Source organism: Herpailurus yagouaroundi, unplaced genomic scaffold (assembly GCF_014898765.1).
Source record: "Herpailurus yagouaroundi ecotype Mexico unplaced genomic scaffold, PumYag 188, whole genome shotgun sequence".
NCBI classification, from domain to species: Eukaryota; Metazoa; Chordata; class Mammalia; order Carnivora; family Felidae; genus Herpailurus; species Herpailurus yagouaroundi.
Genome location: NW_024412419.1, coordinates 34019941 through 34028050, shown reverse-complemented (window position 1 = coordinate 34028050; position 8110 = coordinate 34019941). Strand labels below are relative to the sequence as shown.

General features: G+C 36.5%; 1 pseudogene; it reads right to left on the bottom strand.

Annotated features, from left to right (window-relative positions):
- The window catches only part of LOC121044525 (Y-box-binding protein 1-like), an 11082-nt pseudogene extending 8093 nt beyond the window's left edge, over positions 1–2989 (bottom strand).
- Between the last annotated feature and the right edge of the window lie 5121 nt (positions 2990–8110).

Sequence of the window (8110 nt, the reverse complement as noted above, 5' to 3'; positions counted from 1 at the left end):
ATAAATAAATAAATAAATAAATAAATAAATAAATAAATAAATAAATATTTAAAAAAATAAAATGTCTTAGGTGGTAGGTTAGCTGAGTTGTTAGAATAGCTTAAAAAAAACAAAAGAAAAACATGCAATTAATGCAGATTTATATTTAATTGCCTGTGTTAATAATGTTGCCTTTTAAATGGTTTAAGTATAATGTGGTAAACTGCAGTTCTAGGAGCTTCTACGTGTATATATGTACTCAGGTAACCAGCGGCCAGATTAAGATAGATGATGTTTCAGAAGTGCTCATCATGCCCCTTTTCAGTGAATACCCTGCACACTCAGGGTAACCAGCATTCTCTGTAACCTATCACAATAGGTTAATTTTGCCACTTCGTGGAATTCATATAGAAAAAAATCATACACGGTGTATTCTGTGTGACCATCTCCTTTTTCTCATCTTTACATCTGTGATATTTATCTATACCGTTGAGTGTAACAGTAGTTCATCTCTTATTTCTAAGTAGTGTGCCACAGAATTTACACTACAAATTATTTGTACGCACGTGCTACTAGTAAGGAGCAGGCCAAGCCTCTGTGCTCAGTACACAGTTTATTCAAACATGCCCATCATAGTTTCTTCGCCACCTCTCATCTCCGAAGGGGAAGGACCAACGATGGAACCCAAAGGGGAAGATCCCCATCTTTTATGCAGTAGGATGATATATTATTTATTTTTGTTGCTGTTCTCTGCATTTCCATTATCATGGAGAAATAAACCTCTAAACTCAGAATTCAAAACCCAAAGAGAGCCACTCCCTTCCATTCTTAAGAGAATGGCAGGACTCAATGACTGATAATTTTATGAATCTTCCCTGAAGGCTGTAGGCAGAGTGTAGGAAGAGGACAGGGATTTGATGTTAACAGAAATAGTCATTCTGCAGGTGGACAGGACACACGTGCTTGAAAGCAGGCAGGCGGTAACGTATTGATGGATGTGATGTGAGAAGGATGTTAGTATCATTTGAGCGGATGCATGCAAGAACTCAACAATTTCAGGTTCGAAAGTTCCTTTGGCTCAATAGATCTTTACATATCACTTGATCTAAAAACATGCCCTCAGGGGGGCCTGGGTGGCGCAGTCGGTTAAGCGTCCGACTTCAGCCAGGTCACGATCTCGTGGTCCGTGGGTTCGAGCCCCGCGTCAGGCTCTGGGCTGATGGCTCAGAGCCTGGAGCCTGTTTCTGATTCTGTGTCTCCCTCTCTCTCTGCCCCTCGCCCGTTCATGCTCTGTCTCTCTCTGTCCCAAAAATAAATAAACGTTGAAAAAAAAAAATAAAAACATGCCCTCAGCTTTCTCACACTTTCAAATCATTTTTCCAGTTTTTCAGATAACTTCCCCAGCTATAAATACGTGAGGTAAATTGCATGTAACTAAATTATCATGATTTAGGGGCGCCTGGGTGGCTCAGTTGCTTAAGTGTCACTTCGGCTCAGGTCATGATCTCGCGGTTCATGAGTTCTAGCCCCATGTGGGGCTCTGTGCTGACAGGTCAGAGCCTGGAGCCTGCTTCAGATTCTGTGTCTCCCTCTCTCTCTGCCCCTCCCCCACTCATGCTCTCTCTCCGTCTCTCAAAAAATAAATAAATGTTAAAAAACAAAATTAAAAAAAGTTATCATGATTTGTTTCCTGTTACCTTAGCACCTCTAGCCCTCACCTTTTTTAGGAACCTGGATGACAGCCCTTTTATTCTGAAGTATGGTTTGTATCTCAACAAATAAAATTAGATATTATATAGGACCAAGGTTATTCTTGAAGTAGTTCCTGGTTTTTTTCTGCAACAATTAAATGTGTTTTAATTATAAACATGTTTTATAAAGTTTAAAAACTGATAGAAAACATATTAAAATTTATTTTATTTTATTCTTAAAATTTTTGTGTGTGTGCGTTTCTATTTCTAAAATGTGGGAAAAAAAATTTCGGTGCAACATATTGATTTTTAAGTAAACAACAGGCATTTGCAATTATATGTTTCATGCTTCATATTTTTTCTTATTAATTAAATTATTTATTTACTCTTATTTCACTTGCACCACAGCCCAACATTCAAACTGTACTCTTAACTTATTTTTAGTTCTAGAGAATTATTGACATTTGTAGATAAATCCATTGTTCACAGAATAAATCAATGTCACATTTTTATGTACTATTAAAATTAATAAGGCATCTAATTTATATATAATTCTTGAAGTTTTAGAAATATTATTTTTCACCACCTGTGATATAAAATACATTAAAATATTTGATATGGTCAGCAATTCATAAGTATTTATTTTTTCTACATCATTATTTCTTCCAGTCATGCACCATTCAATAAAGGAAAAAAATGTTCATTTTTAAGAAAATCTCACAAAACCCATGGTGTTCAGTTTTGCATAAATAATTCAACATCATGTGTTGCAGTATTTTTGTCTTATTTTGCTTTGTTTTGTTTTATTGAAATGTAGCTGACATACAATGTTATATTCGTTTCAGGTGCACACCATAGTGTTTTGACAATTCCATATATTATGCTGTAGTCACCATGATATGTGTGGCAGTGTTTATTATAAAGAATCATCACTTTGCCATCGGAAGAATGACAGTAAGCTCATTATACCAAGGTGGGTCAGTTTTATGATTGTTCCTAAAATGCTTGTTTCTATATCATAGAGAAAATTGGTTGCTTTAAAAACCAATTTCTGAAGGTAATCCATTTTAAAAGGTAAAAGTAAACCTTAGACTACTCTAAAATGCTCACTTTTATGCAAACAGTTATTATGGATTAATGTATTGTTAGACATGATGATCTTTCAGTGATTATTTCAAATTGATGATGTTCTGGAGTTACCAACTAAAAATTTGAAAAGGAAAAGTCAGTAACTGGATGTCAAATGATGATACCACGTTCAGTAAGGTTTTGTCCGAACTAACCTGATTTTCTGTGGTGACAGGATTAGCAAATTGCATGTTGTGGATAGAATAAGCCCTTAATTTTATTTAGACATTATTAAAATCTTTCATAGTGTATTTTCTAAAACACTGGGAAAATATTTATTGACAGCAATATACTCCACTGATAAACTCCCAAAGAGTGTGGCTCTTAATGGATTCATAGCAGTGTCTTTTATGGACTGATACAGAGCTGTCAACAGTTTTATCAACAACTTGGAAGATGAGAGAGAAGACACGGTTATCAAATTTATAAATGACTAGAAACCAGAAAGGTTAATTAATGTAAGAAATAAGATGCAAGAAAGTGTCTATGACTATGAACAGCCAAGTCAACATGATGAATTTTAAATGTAGAATATGCATTTCACATTAAAAGATATATTAAAATAGCAGGGGAAATCAACTTGAAAATGATTCTATATAGTTTTGGGTGTGCAAGTGTGTGTGTGTGTGTGTGTGTGTGTCCATGTGTATGCTGGTAAGAGAGTTAGTAGTTTTATTTACAAACAAAACTAATGTTAACTAAGAATATCAAATGACACTTAGAGGTGACTGGAAGCTTGAGTTACATTAATAGAAAAATAGCAATTTGACAAGAGAAATACCAACTCTTCTGTGCTCTCTCTGGTTGTACTGCAGCATTATACACAAGTTTGGGAACCACATTTTAAGATCAACAATGACAAACTGAATAACTTGTCCATCAGTGATTCCTTATCTTTGGGAGATCACAGATAATATTTCATTAGGAATCTAAAAGAAGTTATAGATATCTCCCCAGAAAAAAAAATATGCATACACAGAATTTTATATATAATTTCGGAAGGTTTACAGTATTCCTTGAAACCCATTTATGAATTTCCTAGGTGTTCATGGACTTTTAAGAATCTCTGATCTAAGACCAAGTGGTGACGCAGTAAGGATTGTGAATTCCCTAAAATAGGAAAACACTGAAAGGAATTGAAAGTGTTTAGTTTGGTCTAAAGAACACAAAAGGGTAGGAACAAATGAGCTGCCATCAAACATTTTAAGGATTTTCATGTTCAAGAGTTATTATATTTATTTTATGTATCTCCAATGAGAAGGATAGAAACACCAGAGAGACATATTTTGTGTAAGTAGAAATAGAATGAATGGGAGGCATTTAATTCAATTTAACATTCAATCAGTGCTTTCCACATGGTATGCTAGACTAGGAGGGCGAATGTAAATATCAAATGAATAAAACATAGTCTTTCCTTGGGATGTTTGGAGAAGAAAGTTCTAGCTCAAAAAACAAAGTCCCTTTAAAGAGGAATTTAAAAAATATGCCAGCCCTTTTATGACTATATGGTATAGATTTATCAACCTGGAGTAGATTTTTATTGCTAGGAAAATAATGAGTTGAATGGTTACACTTAGTAATGCAAACGGATAGTATTTTAATAGGGCTCATTGCCCTGTGAAAAAGAACAGGACTTTTGAGGCTACCCACAGCTCTTATTCTGAAATTTCCCTGGTATACAGAGGTGATAGCTGGATCGTAGGTAAAAATATATGCGGGGCCAAGGAGAGTCTTGAGAAAAAGGAATACAGATTTCTTCCTCTTTTAGGATCCACCTTATTAGAGCTTCTGTCATAGATTGAGATGTTCCAGATGGATATTTCCTTGCAGGAAAAGAACTTCAAACTAAAATGTATCCTGAAAGGCAATAAGTTCTTGAATGAGAGCTCATTCTAGCAGAGTATGCTCTCTGGGCTTGGAAGCCCTACCTGACCCAACCACATGGACAGAGAAGTTCCATTTTAAGTGAAATGTTTGATCAGGTCAATGTAATCCAGAAGAATTGCATACGAATGCGTTGGACAGGGTTGCTTCAGTTTTCAATAGTGACAATTTTCGTGTTGCAGCAAAAAACAAACAAACAAACAAACAAACAAACAAACAAACATGGCATCTGGAAAGTGGTCACAGTAGCTCTCCAACCCTTGTCCTTCCTGGGGAATGGATAAAATACTACTCATTTAATGTGAATAAATTCGGGGTACCTCGGTGGCTCAGTTGGTTGAGTGTCCGACTTCAGCTCAGGTCACGATCTCACAGTTCGTGAGTTCAAGCCATGCATACAGCTTGGAGCCTGGAGCCTGCTTCACATTCAGTGTTTCCCTCTCTCTCTGCCCCTCCCCCACTCACACTCTATCTCTTGAAAATAAATAAGCATTAAAAAAATGTAAGTGGATAAATTCTGAGGAACGTTAAAAACTGTGGGCTAAGGGTACAGAAAATCAGGAGGGAGATGCTGGTCTTCCTGGAATTATGAATTGCATTTATTAATAAAATGGAAAGAAAAGAACATTTGCTCAATAGGTCATTGAATCTTGAAGGGAATACACCTGGATTTGTAGGTTTGAATTTTCCTTTCTAGTCTTGTCTATTATAAGTTAGAGTAGTGATGGGAACTGAAAAGAAGAAGATAATGCCCTAGTTTATTTCCTCAAATTAAAGTTCAAAAATTATGGTAGAAGGAATATCTCCTCCTCAAAGTCTAAGAGTTGTGGTAGAAGGAAACAAGATCAATTGACCAGTGTAATGTACTGTTCACTGCAAAGGGTCTATTCATCTTGAATAGTATTTCTGTGATCAACACATTGAATATGAAAACTCTAACTCTGGATAGTACTAGAATAGTGATGCTTCAGTGGATGGACTTATTATCAAATTGACTATACTTTACCCTATGCTAATTAAATATAAATCTGTAGGTTTAGTGCCTAGTCATCAATACATATATTTTTAATTAATAGAAATTTAGATGACTTTAATGTGCAGCCAGGATTGAGAACCCTTAGCATGGAGAAGTGGTTCTCAGAGCGAGGTATAGCAGCATTTGTATGACCTGGGAACGTGTTGGAAATGTAGATTCTCTGGTCCAATTTTGACCTACTAAATCGGAGACTGACAGATGGAGCCCAGTATTCCCTGTTTTAATGTGCCCTCCAGATGATTCTAATACACACTCAATTTGTGAATAATGTCATAAAGCCTTATGAAAAGTTGCAATTTTTCTAATTAAATAATACAAAATGAATTTGTTCATTAACCAGTTACAACCAAGATGTTATGTTGGAGGTAAGAATAGTATCTGTTTCTTTTGTATACACCCACCATCGAGATAAATGTAAAGCATGCACTGAGTTCTCAATAGTATGTGCTGATTAACTTGCCCTTGTGTATTTAAAGGTGATTTGTATGCCTAAAATGATAGAATACCAGTCATGTTCATCCATACAAAGTCCCTCGCCACTTAATGTGTTTTGTTTTCTTCTGTAGTAGGGGTGAATAGGGATAGATAAATCCCTCACCATTCACTTCCTCAGCACATATCCATTGAGTGTGTATTAGGGGCCGAGTATTATTCTAGATTGTGAGAATACCCAGTGAGCAAAATAGACAAAGCTCTTTGCCCTGGAAAAGATAACCTTCTGATGGAGGAGTCAGAAAATAAGCAAAAAACATTAAAGTATAAATTGTGTGTTATATTTGAGAGTTATAAGTTATATAGAAATTAAAGAGCAGGTAGGGTAAAGAGATTCAGAATTGTGCAGGATGATGGGGTAAGGGAGGCCATTTTGCAAAGCCGAATAGAGTAGATAGTAAAACCCCCAGAGAGAAAATGAGATTTGAGCAGTGACTAGTGCTGGAAGAGTAAGCCAAGCAGGTTTCTGTGTGAAGGGCTGTCTATGGAGAGGGAACATAGAGAACAAAGCCCGTAAAGTAGGAGCATGCCTGGGGTTTTTGAAGACCCTAATGATAGGCCCGCACTGCTGGATCAGTGTGCACAAGGCTGGCAGTGTGAGCAGAGAGGAGGTAAGGGAGATCGCGGAGGAGGATCTTGCAGGCCGTGTAGAAGGGTATGGGCTTTTATTCTGAGTCTAATAGGAAGACGTTGGGGTGACATGATCTGGCTTACCTTTTTAATGGATCACTGGTCGCCGAGTGAGAACAGACTGGTGTGCAGCAAGGGTAATAGCAGTGGAATAAATCAGAAGGCTTTTGCCATAGTCTAGGAAAGAAAATGATTACTCAGATTAGGGGGACAGCAGAATATCTGGTGTTCCGGTTCCAGGTATGTTTTGAAATTGGATCCCATAGATTTTATAAATTTACGAATCAGGTGTAGGTAGGGAAAAAAGAGGAATCACAGATTATTCTAAGGTTTTTGGTCTCAGGCAACTGGAAGAAGGACTATACACACTATTATCTCTCCCCTTAAGCCTTAAAGTGTTCATTTTCGATGCCGGAAGAAAGAACACTGGCACTTTACCCACCCTGTGCTCTATGCCAATTGATGGCTGAGTTTAAGAATCGTGGTATTTGTGTCCTTTGAACTGCTCACAGTACTTTCTCTGAAGGACACATACCTAATAGATTTGTATTCATTTATTTATATATTTAACCAGCACTGATCCAGCCCTAGGAGTTGGGGAGGCACTGGTGATGAATTACTAACGAGACAGACAGGGTACTGCTAATGTGGAGCTCATAGCAAATGAAATAACCTGATCATGCAGGACCCTGCGCTTCAGTTTGACAACTCATTGTATTCTTCTGCCTTTCCTGTACTCCCTGACTGACACCTTAAAAAAAGTCAACTTCCCTAATTTGGTACCAGACCATGACTGATTTGGGGGGAAAAAAATATCTGTAGAATTAATATACGTGTAGGCAATGTTGTATTTCATATTATAAGACAGGTAGAGAAAGGTAACCAACATTCTGTGAAGCCATCAAGGAGAATGAATAGCATGAACCCGTCTGAAACGACTCAGGCAAATTGCTTTATTCTTTCTGGACAAGTTCTGTGCATATGAGAAACATAAATATGTCTTACATGGCTATAGTAGTGTAGAAAGTTAATGACGAGACTGGATCTCCAAAATCTTAAAAAACAAAAACTAATTTCTTAGCCCCCAAAAGGAACACTTTAAGTTACATGTAGGAAAATATTAATACTCCCTAGACGCTTTGTGCTAAGACTATTTATGCTTACAAATCAGCTTTCGGTAGGTACAGATATTAGCAAAATGATTTTCATGAAAAAAAAAAAGCTTTTATTGAAATATTTAAGTTTCCTAGATGATTGAGAATGTTGTGTG